This window comes from Sapajus apella, unplaced genomic scaffold (assembly GCF_009761245.1).
Source record: "Sapajus apella isolate SASKATOON/1434 unplaced genomic scaffold, GSC_monkey_1.0 scaffold129, whole genome shotgun sequence".
In the NCBI taxonomy this organism is placed as follows: domain Eukaryota; kingdom Metazoa; phylum Chordata; class Mammalia; order Primates; family Cebidae; genus Sapajus; species Sapajus apella.
The window spans coordinates 2,634,534-2,658,123 of record NW_022437069.1 but is presented as its reverse complement, the minus strand read 5'-3'; the positions used below and the strand labels follow the sequence as shown (position 1 = coordinate 2,658,123).

General features: G+C 39.8%; 3 long non-coding RNA genes across 4 annotated transcripts in view; 2 read left to right on the top strand and 1 right to left on the bottom strand.

Moving 5' to 3' along the window:
* Window positions 1-23,590, top strand: part of LOC116539493 — a 35,263-nt gene that overhangs the window by 557 nt on the left and 11,116 nt on the right. The window contains exons 2-4 of one of the 2 annotated variants that reach the window (XR_004264084.1): window positions 16,486-16,489; window positions 18,199-18,413; window positions 22,589-22,600. This is a non-coding gene — a long non-coding RNA (uncharacterized LOC116539493). Of the gene's footprint in view, window positions 1-16,485; window positions 16,490-18,198; window positions 18,414-22,588; window positions 22,601-23,590 lie in introns of those variants that run through there. The other variant, XR_004264085.1, reaches the window with a different exon arrangement.
* LOC116539495 lies at window positions 1,082-20,188 on the bottom strand. The gene is made up of 3 exons (XR_004264087.1): window positions 19,594-20,188; window positions 6,541-6,545; window positions 1,082-1,093 (listed from the first exon to the last, which is right to left on the bottom strand). It is a non-coding gene; the product is annotated as an uncharacterized LOC116539495 (long non-coding RNA).
* On the top strand, window positions 16,573-17,945 carry LOC116539494. Its single transcript, XR_004264086.1, has 3 exons — window positions 16,573-16,582; window positions 16,837-16,839; window positions 17,840-17,945. It is a non-coding gene; the product is annotated as an uncharacterized LOC116539494 (long non-coding RNA).

Here is a 23,590-nt window from a genome sequence, read left to right as displayed (position 1 = left end):
TCTGTGGCTTACCTTTTCATTGTCCCAGAGGTGGCACTCAAAGGAAAAATGTTTTTAATTTTAATGAAGTCCAACTTATCAACATTTTCTTTCATGGTTTACGTTGCTGCTGTTGTATCTAAACTGTTAATATTTCCATATTTATTTCTAAAAGTTTTGTAGTCTTAGTTTTTACACTTAGTTCCACGTTCCATTTTGAGTTCACTTTTGTATGCAATGTGAATTGTCAAAGTTTATTTTTTTTTAATATGGATATCCATTTTTTTTTTTTTTTTGAGACGGAGTTTTGCTCTTTTGCCCAGGCTGGAAGGAAGTGGCGTGACCTCAGCTCACTGTAACCTTCCCTCTACCAGGTTCAAGTAATTCTCCTGCTTCAGCCTCTCAAGTAGCTGGGATTATAGGTGCCCACCCCACGCCCAGCTATTTTTTTTTTTTTTTATATTTTTAGTAGCGACAGGGTTTTGCCGTGTTGGCCAGGCTGGTCTCGAACTCCTGACCTCAGGTGATCCATGAGCCTCAGCCTCCCAAAGTGCCAGGATTACAGATGTAATCCTCTAATCCTGTAATCCACTGCGCCTGGCCAGAGTATCAATTGTTAGAGTACCATCTGTAAAGAATTAAATTTTCTAAAAAGTTTATTTCTTCTATTCTCTAGGTAAATTTCATAAAAATCAATTGATATGTGGGTATCTATTTCTGGACTCCTAGCTTGTTATAAATATATACATATATATTTATACATACGTACACGCATACGCTACCATGCTTTCTTAATTACTTTATAATACATCTTGAAATCAGAGAGTCTTTCAACTTCTTTTTCAAACTTGTAGCTGTTGTATAGCCTTTTCGTATCATATATGTCTTAGAATCAGCTTATCCATTTCTACAAAAATATAGCAATAATAATAATAGCAAAAAGAAGAATGGGGGGCGGGGAAATGGAGGAGGAAGAGGTATAGCAGTAGGACATCTCCTGTGATGTCCTGGGCTTGTGTCGAATCTTTAGATCAATTTGAGAAAACGGATATCTTAATAATATGGAATTATTATTCAAAAGATGAGCCTTGTACATCTCTTTATTTGTGTTTAACTTATTTTATTAATGCTTGGTAATTTGCAGTGTCCAAATATTGTACCTATTTTGTTAAATTTATATCTAAGTGTTTTCTGTTTAGTTGACATCATTGTCAATGGTGTTATTGCATTACATTTACTATTGTTATTGCTAGTATATAAAAATATAATTGATTTTTGTATATTGTTTTTGCATATATAAGTGTATCTAGTAGTTATAAAAAACTTTTTAGGTAGATGTTTTAGAATTTTCTGTATTCATCTTTTGATCAACTGCAAATAAGACAGTTTAATTTATTTCCAAATTGTATGCCTTTTATTTCCTTGCTTGACTTACTGCACTGCCTAAGTCTTCCTTTTACATTATTAAACAGAAGTAAAATGCGGCTGTGTTTTAATAGTTTTATCAGATTGAGAAAGTTTCCCTTGAGTTCTATTAATGTTTTGTTAATAGTTTCTATCATTAGTAGGTGTTGAAATTTATCAAATGATTTCTCTGCATCTAATGATATAAACATGCCTCCTCTCCTTTATTTATGACTACGGTATCATACATTCCTGCCAGTGATAATCACTCTTAATTTTTTTACCACATTCTTAGACCATCATATATTTTACCATGCATTATGTATATTTTAATAAGCAATATATTATAAACATTTGTATGCTTCTGGCCTTATGTTGCTGGTATCCTACTATATATAATCTTTTTGTTTGTTTGTTTGTTTTTTGAGATGGTGTCTCGCTCTGTGGCCCAGGTTGGAGTGCAGTGGCGCGATCTTGGCTCACTGCAAGCTCTGTGTCCAGGGTTCAAGCAACTCTCTGCCTCAGCCTCCTGAGTAGCTGGGATTACAGGCACCCACCACAATGCCTGGCTAATTTTTGTATTTTTAGTAAAGATGGGGTTTCACCATCTTGGCCAATTTGGTCTTAAACTCCTGATGTCGTGACCCACCCATTTCAGCCTCTCAAAGTGCTGGGATTACAGGAGTAAGCCACCACGCTCAGCCAATATATCCTATTAAATTTTGTTTTTCCCACTCAGTCATATGTTTTTAAAATCCATCTATAATAATATGTGACACTATGGTTTATTTTCCCTGATCTGTACCATTCATTTATGTGAACATTACAGATTAAAATGATCCAATTTCTTGTGAAAGCACATTTCGTTTGCTTACCACTTTTTACCTTTACAAACTTTTTCAAGACGAACCTTCTTCTGCATGTCTCCCAGTGAGTATGTTAGTTTTCTGACTGCACATTCCCAGGACAGGGTTTGCTGCATGAAATACCCTTCATATGACTACACTGGGACTAGGCAAAGAGAAAGTAAATGGCAGGCCAGCACCAAAAAAACAAGATACCCTTTCAGCTTTGCAAGACAATGCGAACTTCTTTTCCAAAGTGGTTGCAGCAATTTACAATCACACAAATGAATAAGATTACTGGTTGTTCCGTATGCATACAACTCAGTACCTACTATCTGCTGGTTAGATGTTGAACTCAGTTTCGTGGATCCCTTTGTGGTTTTGTTGGTAAATACACACCCACGTTTCATTGGTAAATGTTTTGCCTGCCGCTGATTCTTGTTTCTCTTCTTTAAAACACTGATTCATACCATTTTATCACAATTATAAAAATATACTTCTCAAATTAATGTATACAATTTAATAACATCACTGCAATGATATGAAATTTTATCGATTAATTTGAGAAGTATATTTTTAGAATTGTGTGGAGACCTATTAAAAAACAATTTACTTTTACCTTTCTTAATGCTATTACATAAGGATTCATCACTTTCTCTTTGTATTTCTGTTGTCAGATTTATCTCAAAGTTATTCAGTTTTTAATATTTTGGCGACGCAAATAATACATTAGAATTATACTTTGTAATTGTGTATTGCTAGTGTATAAGAACTTACTTTATATCAAATTTGGTCTTATATCTAGAAACCAAGTTATGCATTTTAATGATTAATTTTAGTAATTTGATTATGGATTGCCATGAATGTTAACGTCACCCCAGAATGGACAGGGTTTTTTTGTCCCATTGACGACAACATCAATGGAGGTTGGGCAACAACAAACAAGGTCTATCTCTGAAGGTGGTTCCAGGGCACCAGGAGTCAGAACAGGGAGGGAGAGTCTTTGGCATATGGAAACTCAGAAGTGGGAGGTTGACAGGCTCTCTGGGGCCTCACTTTAGAATGGCATGGACGCTTTACCTGGCTGTCATTCCAGGGTATGTTTCCTAGCATAGAAATCTCCACCCCTGCCGTGGATCCAAGAGGATTCTGTTAGTGATAATAGGGAAGGAGGGGTAGGATTCTGTAAGTTATTCTTTTGTTACTATTACCATTACATTTTAAAAGAGTACCTAGGCTCTCTGATGCTGAGAGCTGCAATGTGCTTTTTTTTATAACAGACAAAAAAGAGGAAGAAGTAGACGGCCTAGAATTCTTGCTGTCTTCTCCATGATCAGTCCTTAATACCGAATCTGAATTTTCTCTGGCTAAATGGTACAAAAGTTTTTTTTCTTCTTATTTTTTGTTCATTCGTTACTTTGTTGAAATGAAGCTCTGTGCATTCTTAGCACGATGGCACAGAACACCAACTTATTTTTTCTTGCATAAGACCATCAAGCATGTATCTCTAAAATGCCCTCAGCATTTTGCTTACACATTTTGCCCATTTCCATAATTTCACCAAAAGTGAAGTTCTCCAGGTCCCTTAGGTAGTTTTTGTTCATTTCAAATTTATATTTAGATTTTTTTTTTTTTGGTTTGCAAAATGCTTAGGAAACCAAAGTTTGAGAGATCAAGAGAAAGCAGAAAGTACAAAAGAAAATATTGTGTGTTTGTACATTTACAAATATGTCATACATACATATTTACATATATACATATTTTTAGGTATGTTCTCTACCCATGACAGGTGTTTTGTAAGTATTTGTATGATGATTAATCTGAAGCACCAATGCCTGGATTTGTCATTATTATATATGACATAAAAATATGTCCATATATCATATATGATAATATACTATATGTGTGCACATGTGTGTGCATGTGCATCTATTTGTATTATATGATGATTCCCATTTATAATGCATGTAATTGCATACAATATTATATATTTTATGTGATTTTATGTATTCTAATATATGATGCAATATATGCAATATATAATGCATACAAAAGTTAAGAATTTTTCAAAGTCACGGAGAGCATATTTTGGAGCACCAAATCTCTGGAACTTGGTGTATAATTATTATTTTTGGTACCCAGAGAGACCTGGTAGGCAGGCTGAAAAATCAAGTCTAAGTATTCAGAAAGGACTAGGTGAGAATGTTAAACAGATAAATCTAGGCATTGTGCTTGAGATTAATCAACATACAAATACTTATAAAACACCTGTCATGGGTAGAGAACAATGTAAGGTGTTGTGCTCTGGGGGAGTAAACAGTGTTGTAACAAAGGGCCCCTGCTCTGCAGGAGTTCACATTTAAAATAGCGAGGTAAGATACCTACATGTCACTACAAACCAAAGCAATGCAGGGCAAAGTCCATAAGGATGATCTAGGCAGTAAGATAATTTCAGAGGAAGGGAGAATCACTTTGACTGAGGGAACAGGGAGGGCTCTGAAGAGGAACTAGGACTTAAGCCTGGATGTGAATAGTGTCTCTTTTCACACAGGTAGAGAGGGACAGGGATGCCTGCCTATGAGCACTGTGTCAATTCTCTGCCTGTAGCCCGCAGCACTGCTTATGGTTTCCTCATACGTTCTGATCAATAGCAATTCCCTCAGTAATCACCAAGGACATCCAAAATCTCAATCCAAGGACTTGGAATCAAGCTTTTACTGATCAAGTTTCATTAGGTGGGAGGAGACTAAGACTGTCAACTTTGTCTTTCTCGATATCCTTCCTATACCAGCTACATATTAGATACTGTCGGTCCGTTTTTGTGCTGCTGTAAAGGAATACCTGAGGCTGAGCAGTTTATAAGGAAAAGAGGTTTCATTGGCTCCTAGTTCTACAGGTTGTACAGGAAGCGTGGCACTGGCATCTGCTTGGCTTCTGGTGAAGCCTCAAGGAGCTTTTACCCACGGCACAAAGGGGAGCAGGAGCAGGCATGTCACATGGCAAGAGTGAACAAGGGGATGGAGCACATGCCACACTCTTTTAAACAACCAGATCTTATGTGAACTGAGTGAGAACTCACTCATTAGTGCCAGGGGGCACCAGGCCATTGATGAGGAATCTGCCCCATGACAAAAACACCTCCCATGAGGCCTCAGTTCCAACACTGAGGATTACCTTTCTTTCTTTTTTCTTCTTCTTTTTTTTTTGAGACAGAGCTCTGTCTCGTTCTGTCACCAGGCGCCAGGCTGGAGTGCAGTGGCGCAATCTCGGCTCACTGCAACCTCCACCGCCCAGGTTCAAGCAATTCTTCTGCCTCAGCCTCCCCAGTAGGTGGGACTGCAGTTGTGCACCACCACGCCCAGCTAATTTTTGTATTTTTCAGTAGAGACGGTTTCACCATGTTGGCCAGGATGGTCTCGATCTCTTGACCTCGTGATCTGCCCACCTCAGCCTCCCAAAGTTTTGGGATTGGAGGCGTGAGCCACTGCACCTGGGGATTACATTTCAACATGAGGCCTGGAGAGGAGCATCCAAACCATATAAGATACTTAGCACCTGTTTAGTTAATGAAAAAATACATTCCCATTTAACTTGAAATCTTTAGAATTGTACTCTCCATCTCTAGTCAGCCACATAGTTTGATCTATTGTACTGAACACAGTGCTAGATATACTACTCAATGTACTTCTCAGTGATCAGCTACTTACTGGCACCAGAGTCCCTTTCTAATTGGTCTTGTTGGCTAGGTAGTGGCACTGCCCTTGGCTGAGGTGTCACCTCCTCATCAGGGTACACTGCCACAAATGGACAGATGGCTATGGGTTCGGGGCTGCTGTTTCCCAGAGTCTGAGTGTTTCTTGCCAACCAAGATTGCAAGGAAGTCTGGATTTCTTTTTTTTTTTTTTTTTTTTTGGTAATGACTTTCACCTCCATGTCTAATTGTAAGCCTGCTCAATATCAGCAATGCCTAAATTGCTAAATAGTGCACAATGGCTAACTGGTGCATACTAAAAGATAACTTCAGTTCCTAGCCTGGCTTTTCAAAGCCATTGTTATCAAGTCATGGTTTCCCTCCAGGTGACTGTTTTAAATGGCGGGAATGAGTTGAGCAATGCAAAGAGACAGGAGCGTCCTTAAAATGTCTCAAGCATGGCGCGTGTGTGGCAGAGAAATATGAATACAGCAGAGGTCCTCAATCTAACTGGAATAAACACTTCCCATTTATGACGAACATTTGTAATTTCTCCTTTATTATAATAAAAAAGCAAAGGTTATGTAATATTTGACATAAATGGTTTCGGAGTAGCAACACTGTGCCTAACTAATATAAAAAGAAAGTATAATAAACTGGTACAAATTAAATTTGTGAATGATCAGACACAGTTCACTCAGTACATACTGTCCTAAGCAGCCAGATCCTTATTTTTCCCCTTGGAACCCCAGTTTATTCCCAAGGCATTCTGTACATCAACTCTTGTTTTTCTTTCAGCCCTTTATCCAAAACCTCTACTGAATTGCGGCTACATACTGGACACTGTGCTAAGCAATAAAAATTAATGTCTCCCACATGGCTGATGTGGAAACCAGCAAGTTAACCCAGTTTTCCTAGGTTGTATTCTGAATAGGCAGCTGAACAAAGTTTCAGAAGCAGATATACCTGTCACTTCTGCTGTCACAAACATGAGAGCAGTTATGGGTGGGATAGTTACTGGAAGGGCGTCTAAGGGAGGTTTCTGAGGGGCAGGGTTGGTGTTCTCTTTCTCACGTGGGTGTGCTCCATTTGTCGAAGTTCGGTGAGTTTAACTCTTACAATTTGTGCTATGTGAACTTTTCTTTATGTATGTTGTTCTTCAATAAAAGCTTGCTCCAAAGGCAGGGAGAGAAGCAAATCCATCTAAATCCAATGGTTTCCTTTGCCTGAAGCCAGACTTTCAATGAATCTCCCCTTCAAATGTCAAATCCCCTTCTCAGTAGCTTTTTGTCATTTTATTAGCACTGGCTTGCTTTGCAAGGATAGCTTTTTGACCCTTCTTTACTGAGAGCTCTTGACAGAAACCAGGACTGCTCTCGAGGGGCAGGGGTAAAAGGAATTACAGATATTGATCCAAATCTGAGTTCTACAGGAGATCCTTTCCCATCTTGCCAAACCCCAATGTGATGTTTTCATTCCAGGTTCTGTAACACAGGCTCTGAAGAAGAACTCAACTTCAGTTCCGTGCAGACTACCAAAAGAGGAACCTCCCTGAAGCAAAGAAAGTGACCAGCAAGTGAGTTTTGGTGGGAAATTTATCTTTCAAATTCAATGCAGTAGATTGGAATGCCTGTTGATAGTCAAGCCATAGAACTGAGACGGCCCTCAGAAATTAGAGCACTGAATTTCACTTGAATGACTTTAAAAAGACTAAACAATAAGGAAATCTCTGTATGTATGTATGTATGTGTATACACACACACACACACACACACACACACACACACACACACACACACACACACACACATATTCCCTTATTGTTTAGTCTTTTTAAAGTCATATATATTTAAAGTTGTATATATATGAGTATGGGCACAGCAGGGCATAAACTGTCCAGAGTGTCAGACACCATCTGGGCAGCTATTCAATTATGAATTGTTAGAGAAGAGAGAGAGAAAAGAGAAAATAACTGAAAGGCTCTCTACCATACTCTCCTGCAAGCCATGGAAAGAGGCAATTCTGAAATGGTTGGTGGTCATGGAAAGTAGGTTCATGTTTTTACAAGTTTCCCAGACAGTGAAAAAGGAATACATTTATTTCGAGGCCAGTGATCGGTTTGCTTCTTTAATATAAAAGGGCTTGAATAATTCAAGAAGGATCAGAGGGAAAAAATGCTTAAAAGTTGCTTTCAAAGTTGTATTTAAAAATCACATATACCCTTCAATATTTTGTAAGCCATTAAAAGATTTTCCAGGGGTAAATGTAAACCTTCCAATGAGTGATCTTACAAGCTGATTTTAGAACATAAAGTATATGTAAGATTTCATTTCATTTTATTTCTCAACCTCATCATGGTCAGAAGCAATTGACACTGTGGGGTGAAGTAAAATCTTGGACCCATACAGTAAGATCTGAGGCGAGGCTGCAATGAACTATTTCTTAAACACTTGGTGTTTACCAAGCGTAGAACTATGGCAGTGCTGAGCTGGCTTTATGTGTCTTTGGCCAGGCACTGTGATGAAGACTTCCTTACATTATTTCCTTTAATCCACACTCTAATCCTATGTGGTAGATAGTAAATTGTGCTTTAAAAATAAGGGTGCTAGGCTGGGCACAGTGGCTCACACCTGTAATACCAGAATTTTAGGAGGCCAAGGTGGGAAGATCGCATGAGTCCAGGAGTCTGAGACCAGCCTGGGCAACATTGTGTGACTCCATCGCTACAAGAAATTTAAAAAATTAGCTGAGCATGGTGGTGCATGGCAGTAGTCCTAACTACTCAGGAGGCTGAGGTGGGAGGATCACCTGAGCCTGGAGGCTCAAGGCTAGAGTGAGCCAGAATGGTGCCACTGTACTCCAGGCTGGGTGACAGAGCGAGACTCTGTCTCAAAAACAAACAAACAAACAAACGAATAAATAACATAAGGCTCTAAGGTACGTAGAAGTTAACCAACCTGCCCAAGTGACAGAGCCCACAGCTCTCAATCAAATAGATATAATTTATGTCAGTGAAACGACTGAGGTGAAAGCCTTGTAGGAGACATAGAAATAGGTCAAAAGTTCAAAAAGCTCTGAATATTATTTCCAGAAGGAAGGCATAGGGCAGAGGAAAGAAAATCCTTGAAAATGCAGTGGTAGAAAATTCACCTGGACCGAGGGGCACCATTTTGCCACCAATGTCTCTGATATATTAATTTTTCTTGGCGGGAGTGTAAACTAGTTCAACCATTGTGGAAGACGGTGTGGCCATTCCTCGAGGATCTAGACACAGAAATTCCATTTGACCCAGCAATCCCATTACTGGGTATACACCCAAAGTATTATAAATCATTCTATTATAAAGACACATGCACACGTATGTTCATAGTGGCACTGTTTACAATAGCAAAGACCTGAAACCAACCCAAATGCCCATCGACAATAGACTGGACAAGGAAAATATAGCACATATACACCATGGAATACTATGCAGCCATAAAAAATGATGAGTTTGTGTCTTTTGTAGGGACATGGATGAACCTGGAAACCATAATTCTCAGCAAACTGACACAAGAACAGAAAATTACACACTGGGGGCTGTTGTGGGGAGACAAGGGAAGGACAGTGGGCGGGAGAGGAGGTTGGGGAGGGATAACTTGGGGAGAAATGCCAGATGTAGGTGATGGGGGGATGGAGGCAGCAAACCACCTTGCCATGTGTGTTACCTATGCAACAATCCTGCATGATCTGCACATGTACCCCAGGGCCTAAAGTACAATTTTAAAAAACTATTATTATTCTTTGCTACATTAATATTTCAGTTTTAAATATTAACAGTTTTTTTTCTCCTGGATTTGAATTTGCTGCGTTTGGTTTGGTGCTTTTTCTCACGAGGGTAGTTTGCCTCAAATGTTTGGGAAATTTTGGTCATCTTTTTCTATTTGTAAATAAGAATCTGCATCGATCAGTCTTTGCAGCAGGAGTGCATTTTCTCCAGGCTCCAGGTTCTAATTGTATGACACCACTGCCTATCATTCTGAAATTATTTGAAACATTAATGGAAAAAATCACTTTTTAGAGATACTCTTCTTCACCTGGATGAGTTTGCAATTTTCTCAGCTTCGTCGTATTTTATCCTTTTTTACCCTTTTCCCATCAGCTTTGCATTTTTTACAAACTCTATAATGATCACGTGGGCTGATGACACCCCCTCAGCTTCCTAGACCTGCTATAAAGTTTTTATTCATTTACTCATGTGTTCACATACCCAGCTTTTTGTTGAAGTCTATACATACAGAAAGGCGAACATATTGTGAGGACATAACTTGATTAATTTTTGAAGAGTATGCTTGTGTAACTATCTCCCAGATCAAACAGCAGATTCTTACCAGGAATTCCAGGAACCCACCTCCTGCACCTTTCCAGATACTACGACCCCAAAGGAAGTCAACTACCCTGACCTCTAGCACCAGATTAATTTTGCCGGTTTTGTACGTTACGTAAGCAGGATTCTACAGTGTATACAGTTTGTGTCTTGCTTCTTTCATCTGGTTTTGGAGATTCACCCATGTTCTTGCATGTAGCCATGCTTTATTTTTTCTCATGAGGTGGGAGGATCACCTGAGCCTGGGAGGTTGGCGCTGTAGTGGGCAAGGAAGATGCCACTGTACTCCAGCCTGGGCAACAGAGCAAGATCCTGCCTCAAAAATAAACAAATACATAAATATAAGGGTGCTGAGGTACACGGACGTTAACCAATCTGTCCAATGTGCAGAGCTCACAGCTCTCAATCAAATAGATAGAATTTTATGCCAGTGAAACTCCTGAGGTGATTATTATCCAATTTACCTCTACTTTCTATTGTTGCTGGGCATTTGGATACTATGAAGTTTTGGATTATTATGAGTTGGGTTGCTATAAACATATGCTTACATGTCTTTCTATGAAAAGATGTATGTACTTCTATTAAGCATATACCTAGGAGTAGAATTGCTGGCTTTATTTTATTATTACATATTCTCTGTCATTTCAATAGGCTTTGGAATGAACAAAATATAAACACATTGGATCTGCTTGCCATCTTTTATTTGAAAGCCTAAAGCATGGTTTTGACTGATAAGAATCATTTACAATTCAACAGCAGCGCTTTCGCTCACACTTCTAAAATTTTTATTTAAACCAGAATGAGAAAACTTTGAGTACATCACCATCAAAAACAACGACAAAACTTGTAGATTTTGCTTTTTTCAGTTTTAATACACCGATGTATATTTTGCTTTAAAAATTGCTTAAGAAACCATCACAGAAAATATTCATTATAAAACTGACAATCTTAACCATCTCTATAAAGCTGCAGTTGAAAACAAAAAATAAGAAGAAAAAAAGAAACTTGAGTAGCCTTTTTTTCTTTCCTGTTGTTTTTGATCCGTACCTGTTCAGGGATGCATCTCTGAATAAACCTAGTTCCCCATCCACTAACCTTCTTCTGAACTCAAATGATTTGTGTGTGGTCTAATCACATTTCCTGGTCCCATGGCACTCGGGAGTCTAACTGTGCATGCGGGTCTCTCATTTCCATACGTGTATCTCAGAGACATCCAAATGCATGGCCCGCTTCCCCAATGACTGCTGCCAGGTCCTGGCAGCCTCCTGCGGTACCCTCTCTTCTCTGCATCCTTTCACGTTTGTGTTTTTATTTTTTCCATCTCTCTCCCTGAAGTATCCTCTCCTTCAAATTTCCCCTGACCCTAAGGAGACTGCTTCAGCGTTTGTTTATATATCAGAATAATTGAAGACTAAATTAATTCTCAGCTTCAGTCTGTCAAGCTCCTTTTCAATTGTGGCTTTTTCCCCCTTTAGACTTTGGACTTTGGCAACTAGGATAGGCTTTGAAAACAGAAAGAAAGCACAATAGATGTTGACTGATCACTTGGTAGAATTCATCCTCTAGGCCTCAAGTCTATGATTTTATGATTCATTGACTTGCTAGGTTTCTTTTTGTTTTTTCCCTCATGGGTTCCCAACATCTGATTATTAAATTACACAGAGAGAGCCATTAAGCATGTTTTTAAAGCCCACATTCTTAATATCTCTGTTTCTTTTTTAAAAGAGACATAATGGAAAAGCTAACTGTGCATTCTTTCATGAGAGAAAGATGTATTTCACAACTCCTTATATACTAAAAACACAATAAGGTGGCCAAACATGTAAAAGACACACACACACACACACACTTTGCCTATTTTTGTATTTTATATATTTACTTTCTTATGCTTTATGTGGTCTGTGTAAATGAACTAGATATGTAATACATTGAGCTATGCATATATAGTGGGTTGAACTTTTATGATGTCTTAGGAACGTATAACATTGGAGATTGTGGCAGGCAGTTTCTGAGGTGACCCCTAAGAATTTCCACCGCCTGATATATTTGCTTCGTGTAATTCCCTCCCCTTGAGTATGAGCTAGTCTAGCGACTTGCTGTTATGTAACAAAATACAGCAAAGGTGACAGGATATCCCTTCAGTGATTGGATACGGAAGACTGTAACATTTGTGCTTCAAGTCGATTCTCTCAACTGACTCCTTTGATGGCTTTAGCTAAAGCAAGTTGCCATCTTGAGAGACCCAAGGGGCAAGAAATTGAGGCAGCTGCGGGCCAGCAGCCATCTAGAAACTGAGGCTTTCAATCTAACAGCCCTTGAAGAACGGAATTCTGCCAGCAAACACATCAGTTGGGAGTGGATACTTTCCCAGCTGAGCCTTACATGATGCTGTGGCTCTGGCTCACACCTCAATTGCAGCCTCTTAAAGATTCTAATATAGAGGACCCAGATAAGTCATGCCTAGACTCTGACCTAGAGAAACTGAAGATAACCATCACACCTGATTTTCTCACTAAGTTTGTTAATTTGTTATATGGCAATAGATTATACAGGAAGGCCACATTTGTGGGGTGCCTGCTCAGTACTCAACAAGGGAATGGGCAGCTGATATACAGAATCTCATTTGGTAATAACAATCATTCTGCAGAGTAAGGCTTTGGTTGAGATATAGGCATGACTAAATTGCACGGATACAGAAAAAAAAAAAACTCTTCTGACAAGTTAGCTAGCTCAACTTGCCCAAGGTGACATGGAGCCAACATTTTTTTTTAAATTATATTTTAGGTTTTGGGGTATATTTGAAGAACATGCAAGATAGTTGCATAGGTATACACATGGCAGTGTGATTTGCTGCCTTCCTCCCCTTCATCTATATCTGGCATTTCTCCCCATGCTATTTCTCCCCAACTCCCCACCCTGCTGTCCCTCCCCTATTTCCCCACCAACAGACCCCAGTGTGTAGTGCTCCCCTCCCTGTGTCCATGTGTCCTCACTGTTCAACACCCGCCTATGAGTGAGAACATGTGGTGTTTGATTTTCTGCTCTTGTGTCAGTTTGCTGAGAATGATGGTTTCCAGGTTCATCCATGTCCCTACAAAGAACGCAAACTCATTGTTTTTGATGGCTGCATAATATTCCAAGGTGTATACGTGGAGCCAACATTTTAAACCTGGTCTACAGCCTGGAATAATGGAATGAGAGAAAAGGAAAGGATCTGACATGAGTCTTGGTTTCGTGGGTGAGGTATGAGACAGGGTTGAGCTTTAGGTGGAATGGGTTTTGCTATTCCCAGCAGCAGAAAGTAAAACAAAGCAGGGAAAAGTGAACTCGTGTTCTATCTAAATCATACTCCAGAGAAGGTAGAAAATTAGTTTAAATTCTCTTGTATTGAGTAAGAATCAGTTGACAAGTGAGGTTATAGAAAGGGTTCAAAAAGGAATCACAGAAATTATGCCATTTTTAAAAAAAAAGCCACTGAAAAAAAGTGTTTGGTAGTCATTTGAAATACATAGCACATTTTTTTTTCAGGAAAGAAATGTTTTACATCACTACCAGGTTCTTAGGCTAGTGAGAAATATATATATATATAAAATATATATGTATATCTCCATAATGCAGCTGAAATACTACATGTTTGTAATAAAGCTAACAGAACACTGGACTCTTAAAATGATCCATATTAGATAGAGCAGCAAAATAGACTCCACTAAGGCAGAAAAATACATTGCTTTAAGCTAAACTATTTCCTCAAAAAAATCAGGTTTAATGAAACATGTGTGGGTGCTCTGGACTTCGGTATGACCTTTAAAATTGGTATCACCAGTTCAATATTTGTATTTCTAATTTCTTTACAAAGCAACATACTTTTTCTTGATACAAGTATATTGCTAGCATAAGTCTTGTTCATAATAGACATGGATGAGAACACAGGGAGGATGAGGTGCTTTCGTTTAGAGAAAACTAGGTAAGAAGTTGGGAGGGAAAATATAAAGGAGAAAGGAATTAAGAAAATACCTGGGCACCAAAAAGATATAAAATGTTTGCTGGTGGAAGAATCAGCTCAGTTATATATATAAGTGAATCTGTCACACACAGGAACAAACGGAAATGCTAACTCTATGGATTACCTCTGTGTATGCTTAGTCAATTCCTGAGCCTCAGATTTCCCATCTGAAAGCTGGTATGACCATGCTTGTTTTTATATTAAATGGCCTAATGCATATGGCAATTCCTTGTAACATGCCTGGCATGATAGCGGACTCTGAATGATATTTGTTGAATCTAAAACTGAATCTCTGCAGTCTTTATAAGGAGAAATAATGGAAGTCATAAAGAAGAAAATTTGTATTATTCATTGTTCAAGATAGAATCGTCGGGTGCGTGAAGGAGGGAAGGTGTGATGGTTAATTTTAGGTGCCAGCTTGTCTGGAGTAAGAGATATGCAGATAGCTGGTAAAAAGCATTATTTCTAATTATGTCTTTGAGACTGCTTCCAGAAGAGACTGGCATTTAATTAGTAGACTGGGTAAGGAAGATCTGCTTCCACTTGATATGGTTTGGCTATGTCCTCACCCAGATCTCATCTAGAATTCCCATGTGTTGTGGGAGGGACCAAGGGGGGGTGATTTAATCATGGGGGCAGGTCTTTCCCATGCTGTTCTCATAACAGTGAATAAGACTCATGAGACCTGATGGTCTGTAAGAAGGAGTTTCCCTGCACAAGCTCTCTTTGACTGCCACCGTCCATGTAAAATGTGACTCGCTTGCCTTCTGCCGTGATTGTGAGGCCTCCCCAGCCATGTGGAACTGTAACTCAGTTAAACCTCTTTTTCTTCACAGTCTCACGTATGACTTTATCAGCAGTATGAAAATGGACCAATGGCACTGCTCTAGATAGCCAAAATGTGGAAGCAAATTTGGAACTGGGTAACAGGCAGGGGTTGGGGCAGTTTGGAGGCCCAGAAGAGGACAGGAAAATGTTGGAAAGTTTGAAACTTCCTGGAGACTTGTTGAATTGCTTTGACCAAAATGCTGATAATGATATGGACAATGAAATCCAGGCTGAGGTGGTCACAGACGGAGATGAGGAACTTTTTGGGAACTGGAGGAAAGGTGACTTTTGTTATGTTTTACTTAAGACACTGGTGACATTTTACTCCTGCCCTGGAGATTTGTGGAATCTTGACCTTGAGGTAGATGATTTAGGGTATTTGGCAGAAGAAATTTCTAAGCGACAAAGTGTTCAAGAGGTGACATGGGTGCTGTTAAAGGCATTGAGTTTTAAAAGGGAAAAAGAACATAAAAGTTTGGAACATTTGCAGCCTGACAATGTGATAGAAAATTCTGTTTTCTGAGGAAAAATTCAAGCTGGCTATGAAAATTTGCATAAGTAATGAGGAGGGGCTGAATATTAGTCACCAAGACAGTGGGGAAAATGTCTCCAGGGCATGTCAGAGATCTTTGCACCAGCCCCTCTCATCATAGGCCCAGAGGTAGTTTAGGAGGAAAAAATGGTTTTGTGGGCTGAGTACAGGGACCCTATAGAGTCCAGGGACTCGATGCCCTGAGTTCCACCTGCTCTAGCCATGAGTAAAAGGGAGCAATGTACAGCTCAGGATATTGCTTCAGACGGTGGAAGCGCCAAGCCTTAGTAGTTTTCAAATGGTGCACAGACAGAAGTCAAGAAGTGAGGTTTGGGAACCTCTGCCTGGATTTCAGAGGATGTATGGAAACACCTGGATGCCCAGGCAGAAGTTTGCTGCGGAGGCAGGGTCCTCTTGGAGAACCTCTGCCAGGGCAGTATGGCAGAGCAATGTGGGACTGGAGCCCCCACATGGAATCCCCACTGGCACCGCCTAGTGGAGCTGTGAGAAAAGGGCCACTGTCCTCCAGGCCCCAGAATGATAAATGCACTGACAGCTTGCACCGAAGTAAAGGGGGGCTGTTCCTCGTTTTATTGCTAGGGCGGCTGGTATTGTTGTAGATAAAATTTGGTTTAGAGATGGATTAATTGTTCACTGTCTGGAGAATAAATTGTTGAGAATGGCTGTTATGAAGACTACAGATGCAGTCGCCTGTATTAAAAAGTATTTAGTGGCGGCTTCCATGGAGCGGGAGCTTGTGTTTTTAACTGGTATTGGTACAATAGCTAGTATATTTAGTTCTAAGCCTATTCAGATGAGGAATCAGTGAGAGCTTAGTATTGTGATTACGGTTCTGGTTAAAACTGTAAGGGAAATAATGAGGTGGGCTAAAGGATTCATATTAGTATGGAGGGGTTGAACCAACATTTTCGGGGTATGGGCCCAATAGCTTATTTAGCTGACCTCACTTAGAATATGGTGTAATAGGTAGTACGGAGAGTTTTGAGTTCTCAGGTATGGGTTCAATTCCTATCGTTCTAGAAATAAGAGGATTTAAACCTCTATGATTTACTCTGTCAAAATAATTCTTTTGTCAGACATATTTCTTATGTTTGGGGTGGGATGCCAGATATTGGGATGGGTATTGAAATATATACATAGTGCAAGTGGTAAAAAATTTTTTCATAGGAAGTGTGTTGATCATGGCAAAATCGAGGGTATGCTGTTCGAATTCATAAAAATAGAGTGGCTGAGAGGAGGGTTTTGGCTATAAAATTTATTGTGTAGAGTTCTGGTAGAGCTGTGGTGTAAGGTGTTGCTAAAAAGATGGTAATGGTTAGGGCATTTATTATAATAATAAATACTTAAATATTCTGATGTAAAGAATAGAGCGAATGAGCCTGCAGTGTACTCAATGTTAAATCCTGAAACTAGCTCTGATTCGCCTTCTGTTAAATCAAAGGGAGCTCGGTTGGTTTCTGCAAATGCGGAGATAAATCATATTATGGCTAGGGGTCATGATGGTAGTAGAAGTCAAGAGTGCTCTTGTGTTGTAGTAAGTGAATGTAAGTTAAATGAGCCACTTATTAGTAGGGATGATAGTAGAATAATAGCTAGGGTGATTTCATATGAGATTGTCTGAGCTACGGTGCGTAATGCGCTGATTAATGCATAGTTTGAGTTGGATGCTCATCCGGATCATAAGATCGAATAGACAGCTAGGCTTGATGTTGCTAGTACAAATAAAAGGGTTAGGCTAAAGTTAATTAGGGGATATGGCATGGGGAGGGGGGTCCTAGAAGAAGAGCGATGGAGAGGGCTAAGGTTGGGGCGGTTCCGTACAGGGTTGTAGTGGATGTGGTAGGTAGTAAGGGTTCTTTTGTGAAAAGTTTTATTGCATCGGCAGTTGGTTGACGTGTTCCGTAGGGGCCTACAATGTTAGGGCCTTTATGAAATTGTATGTAGCCTAAGATTTTTGTTCTGTGAGTGTCAAGAACGCCACAGCGATTAAGGGGGGAATAACTAGTAGGAGTAAATTAATTATAAACATGTTGTCAAGAGGAATTGAACCTCTGGTTGTAAAGTTTTAAGTTTTATGCAATTGCCGGGTCTACCATTTTAACGAGCCCTGTTCTTGGGAAAGAATAATAATAATTTATAAGATTGAGATAATTATCATTTGATTTGTGAGGGCGCTTTGTGAAATAGGCTCTATTTCTCTTGTCCTTTCGTACTGGGAGAAATATTTAATACATAGAAACCGACCTGGATTTCTCCGGTCTGAACTCAGACCAAGTTAAGACTTTAATCGTTGAACAAATGAACCTTTAATAGCGGCTGCACCATTAGGATGTCCTGATCCAAAATCGAGGTCATCGATATGGACTCTAAAATAGGATTGTGCTGTTATCCCTAAGGTAACTTAGTTCGTTGATCAAGTTATTGGGTCAATAAATATAGATTTACTTAGGTTAGTAAGGTCTTGGTATATGTCTTTCAGGGGCTGTGCTGTATTCCGAGGTCACCCCAACCAAAATTTATAATACATAGACAGTGGGTTAGTGCCTGTGGGTTTTTAAGATATTAGTTTGTATTATTAAATTGAAGCTCCATAGGGTCTTCTCGTCTTATTTAGGTATCTCCGCCTCTTCACAGATAGGTCAATTTCACTGATGAAAAGTAAGAGACAGTTAAACCCTCATGTTGCCATTCATACAAGTCCCTATTTATAGAACAAGTGATTATGCTACCTTTGCACGGTCAGGGTACTGCGGCAGTGCCTCTAATACTGGTGATGTTAGAGGTGATGTTTTTGGTAAACAGGCGGGGGTAAAGTTTGCCGAGTTCCTTTTACTTTTTAAAATCTTTCCTGGAGGCATGCCTGTGTTGGGTTAACAGTTTGGGTAATAGATTAGCTAAGCTGCAGGGTGTCATGATTAGGCTGTTAACTAACAGTAGTTGTTTGGGTCTGAGATACGCTCTTTCGGGGAGAATAATTTCATGTTACTTATACTAACATTATTGCTTCTATTAAGTAATAGATTAGTCCAATGTGTTTTCGGAGTTCAGTAGAATGAATAGAATTGGGAGGAAGGCAGCAAATCACACTGCCATGTGTGTACCTATGCAACAATCTTGCATGTTCTTCACATGTACCCCCAAACCTAAAATGCAATAAAGAAATACAATTAAAAAAAAAAGAGTAATTGAGCATTGAGCTTAAATGCTATTAGGCCAACTATGGTAGTGAAATGTTTTACTCTCTATAAAAGGTTATTTCCTAGGATCTAAAGAGCTGTCCCTCTTTAGACAAACGATTAAATTTACGGGAGGATTAAATAGTTCTGTAAGTAAATTTAAGGTTGAGCTAAGATTCTGTCTTGGACAACCAGCTGTCACCAGGCTCAGTAGGTTTGTCGCCACTGCCCATCCCATAGATTTTCCCACTATTTTGCCACATAGACGAGTGTGTTCTTTTAGCTATCCTTGGGCAGCTCGCTTGGTTTCCGGGGGACGTTGTTGAAGTTCTCTACACAAAGCTATTTCTAGTTATCATCATGCAGAAGGTGGAAGGGTTTGTCTTTGCTTTTTATGATTTATTAGGTGTTTATCTTTCCTTACGGTACTGTATCTATTGCGCCTAAGTATAATTTCTATCGCCTATCCTTTTGTAACAGGTAAATGATTTAATTATTGTAGTTAAATACTATTTATATGAAGTTGGGGCTAGAGTTAGCACAAAGCGATCAGCTGTTGGTGAGATCTTCTGGGTGTAGGCCGCAGGCTTTAGTTTCAGCTACACTTTGATTCGTCCAAGCGCACTTTCCAGCACGCTTACCATGTTACGACTTATCCCCTCTGTATCAGTGTGTAGTGGCTTATTGGCAAAATACTTTAATGTGATGTTTGAGGAGGGTGACGGGCCGTGTGTGCGAGCTTCATGACCTTATTTCAATCAAGCTCTCTATTCTTGATTTACTGCTAAATCCACCTTAGGTCTTTAGATTTCATAAAGACTAGTGTATAGTTTTCTAATTTAGAAAATGTAGCGCATTTCTTCCCACTTCTTTGGCTGCACCTTGACCTCACGTTTTTATGACAATACTTGTGGTTGCTTTATGATCTTTAAGGAGTTTGCTGAAGATGGCGGTATACAGGCTGAGGGCAAGATGTGGTAAGGTCTGTAAGGGTTAATCGATTATAGAACAGGCGCCTCTAGAAGGACATAAAGCACCGCCAGGTCCTTTGAGTTTCAACCTATTGCTTGTAGTGTTCTAATGAATAATTTTGTTGGTTAAGTTATTGAGGTTTAGGGCTAAGCACAGTGGGGTATCTAATCCCAGTCTGTACCTTAGCTATAGCGTATTCAGGGTGTTAAAGCCACTTTCGTAGAATATTTTACTATAACTGGGGTTTTCTACAACTTATTATAGATTAGCTTTATTGGGAAGAAAATCTTACACACTCTTTACGCCGGATTCTATTAACCTGAGTCAATTGTATGGCCACGGTGGCTGGCACGAAATTGACCAACTCTAATAGTCAGTGTAACTTAAACTTTAATTTATTGCTAAAAGTTTGTCGCTGCTGTTTCCCGTGGGGGCGTGGCTAAGCAAAGTGTTTTGAGCTGCATGTGCGTGCTTGGTACTCGCCCCTCATGTTCTGATAATCTAGAGGGCATTTTCACAGGGCTGTGGATGCTTGCATGTGTAATTCACTGAGAGCTCATAGAAAGGCTAGGACCAAACCTATGTGTTTATGGGGTGATTACCTGTCTAGACATTTTCAGTGTCTTGCTTTAAATATTAAGCTACCTTAACTTGATACACACTTATATATGTGAGCGTGGGCTCATATTGTTGGTGGCTTTAAATTTAATCTACTAAAATATTAGTATAAGTATGTTTTCTGAAGGGTTTAATTCAAGGTATGTGAAGAGTAACCATGACCAATAGTATTTATTAGGATGTAGAGTAATTGCATGGGTGGGCATGTTTGCTAGTTAGTGGGACCTGTATTTAAGGGATTATATTAGTAGGGGGTGTCTCTTTATGATAGCTGACCCAGAAGATACAGATTGGAGTCAGATTTTGGATACTGTTTTTGGTTATTAGATTGTGGTTTGGGGTTTATTGAGTATAATTAAGTGTAAATACTAATTATTTATTATGTCCTGCAAGCATTGACTGAATAACACCTTGTGGTTGGGATGGGGACCAAGACATTCAATATAGGTGTGATGATAGCATAGAGCCTGGCAAATCACATTCAGGTACCACAGCAAAATGGTTGGAGGACTTAAGCCTCCCAGCGATGGTGACTGATTACACCCCGAGAAGTTAATTTACTAAAGGCTGGTCATGCTCCTGTGATTGAGTTAAGAGGGTGACAGCACCACACCATCGTGATGTCTTATTTAAGAAGAACATATGTACGGCCTTAATGATTTGGCCCAGACGTAGGAACCCAATGCCAGATATAGTTCCAGTGTAACCAAGCCCTGTCTATATGGGCCCGGAGCGAGAAGAGTGGCGGATGTGGGCAGGTTGCTGGTTTCACGGAGGATGGTAGATTAAGAGACCAAAATAAGGCTGGGCGCGGTGGCTCAAGGCTGTAATCCCAGCACTTTGGGAGGCCGAGGTGGGTGGATCACGAGGTCAAGAGATCGAGACCATCCTGGTCAACATGGTGAAACCCCGTCTCTACTAAAAATACAAAACATTAGCTGGGCATGGTGGTGCGTGCCTGTAATCCCAGCGACTCAGGAGGCTGAGGCAGGAGAATTGCCTGAACCCAGGAGGCGGAGGTTGCGGTGAGCCGAGATCGCGCCATTGCACTCCTGCCTGGGTAAAAAAAAAAAAACCCCGTTCTAAAAAAAAAAAAAAAAAAAAAAAAAAGACCAAAATATGCTAGAGGATATCCATGTTGGGGAGCACTATCAAAGTATAATGTGCTGTGTCTGATTAATCATGTGATGTATAAATGTACTCTTAATGATTCTATGTACTGAATGATATCCATGTGTTGTAATGTCCTGTATGTCCTGTATGGATCTAAATGTATTATAGTTTCTTTAATTGAATGTACTATGTATGATTCAGCATTTACAGTACTATGTGTTATTCATGGGGATAAACAATAATGCACTAAGTACAGAGCAGGGAAAAAGAATAATATATGTACCTGCGTATTACTTACAGAGAGAGCATTCTATAATACAGGGAATAGTTTAAAATCAGAATTTCAGCTCTGGGTGTTGATGGTAGAATGAGGCATTCTTTCCCTGAGATTGTCCTGGGGAGTAAACGTTCTCCATTTCTGGTTTAGAAGACCAGGGCATTCAATTATACTACAAGGATGCTTATCACTTAAGTAGTTTGTTTTCGACTAGGGCGGAGAGGGGAATGAGGGTGAGAATAACAAGGAAATATATAATGGATGCAGTTTGGCCAATAGTCATAAAAGGGTATTCGACTGGCTGGCCTCCAATTCGTGTAAGTAAAAGTAGATCTGCTACTAGGGTTCAGAATAGGCTTTGACTGATGGCTTGGAATGCTGTGCTTTGTTGTTTGGATAGATGTGTTATAGGGATAATTATTAGGATTAGAATGGAAAGCATGAGAGCGAGGACGCCCCCTAGTTTGTTGGGGATTGATCATAAGATTGCATATGCAAATAGAAAGCATCACTCTGGCTTAATGTGGGGCAGAGTATTGAGGGGATTGACTAGAGTGTGGTTGTCTGGGTCCGTTAAAAGTTCGGGTGTGCGCATGTTCTCACGCATAGGTGGGTGTTGAACAATGAGAACACATGGACACAGGGAGGGGAGCACTACACACTGGGGTCAGTTGGGGGGAAATAGGGGAGGGACGGTGGGGGGTGGGGAGCTGGGGAGAGATAGCAAGGGGAGAGATGCCAGATGGAGGTGATGGGGAGGAAGGTAGCAAATCACACTGCCACGTGTGTACCTAGGCAACAATCTTGCATGTTCTTCCCATGTACCCCAAAACCTAAAATGCAATAAAATAAATGGGAAAAAAAAAGTTTGGGTGTGAATAAGGTTAGGCTGATTAGGAATGGGAGGAGAAAACCCCAGGATATCTTTGGTTGTGTAGCAGGGGTGAAATATGATTTGATCGGGGTTTGATGTCACTCCTGAAGGGTTATTTGATCCTGTCTCATGTAGAAACAAAAGGTGGATAGTTGCTAGACCTGCAATAATGAAAGGTAAGATGAAGTGGAAAGTGAAGAAACGTGTAAGGGTGGCCTTGTCTACTGAGAAGCCGCCTCAGATTCATTGTACAAGGGCAGATCCAGTGGGTCACAGGGAATGGCTGATAGCAGATTTGTGATCACTGTAGCCCCTCAGAGTGATACTTGGCCTCATGGAGAGACGTCGCCTATAAATGGTGTGGCTATAGTTGTAAGCAGAAAGGTAATACTGATGTTTCAAGTCTCCAAAAAGAGAAAAGATCCATAACACAGGCCTCGGCCAACATGAAGAGAGAGGCGGATAAAGAATATGGAGGCACCTTTGGCATGTAAGGAACGGATTATTCAGCCGTAGTTAACATCTCGGGTGATATCGGTGACGGAGGACAAGGCGGTTGAAGTGTCTGGTGCGTAGTGTATGGCTAAGAATAAGCCTGTGGTAATTTGAATAATTAGGGAGATGCCGAGAAGTGAGCCGAAATTTTATCAAGAGGAAATGTTAGATGGTGTGGGGAGGTCGATGAATGAGCTGTTGATCATTTTTGTTAGTGGGTGTGTTTTGTGGGGGATAATCATTAGGATTATTACAGCTGAAGTACAACAGTGGTTTTTCGTATCATTGATCGTGGTTATAATCCATGTGGGAATAATGACATATGCTTTATTTTCATTATTATTTCAGTGATAGGATTTGTAGGGTGTTCTTCTAAGCCTTCACCTATTTACGGGG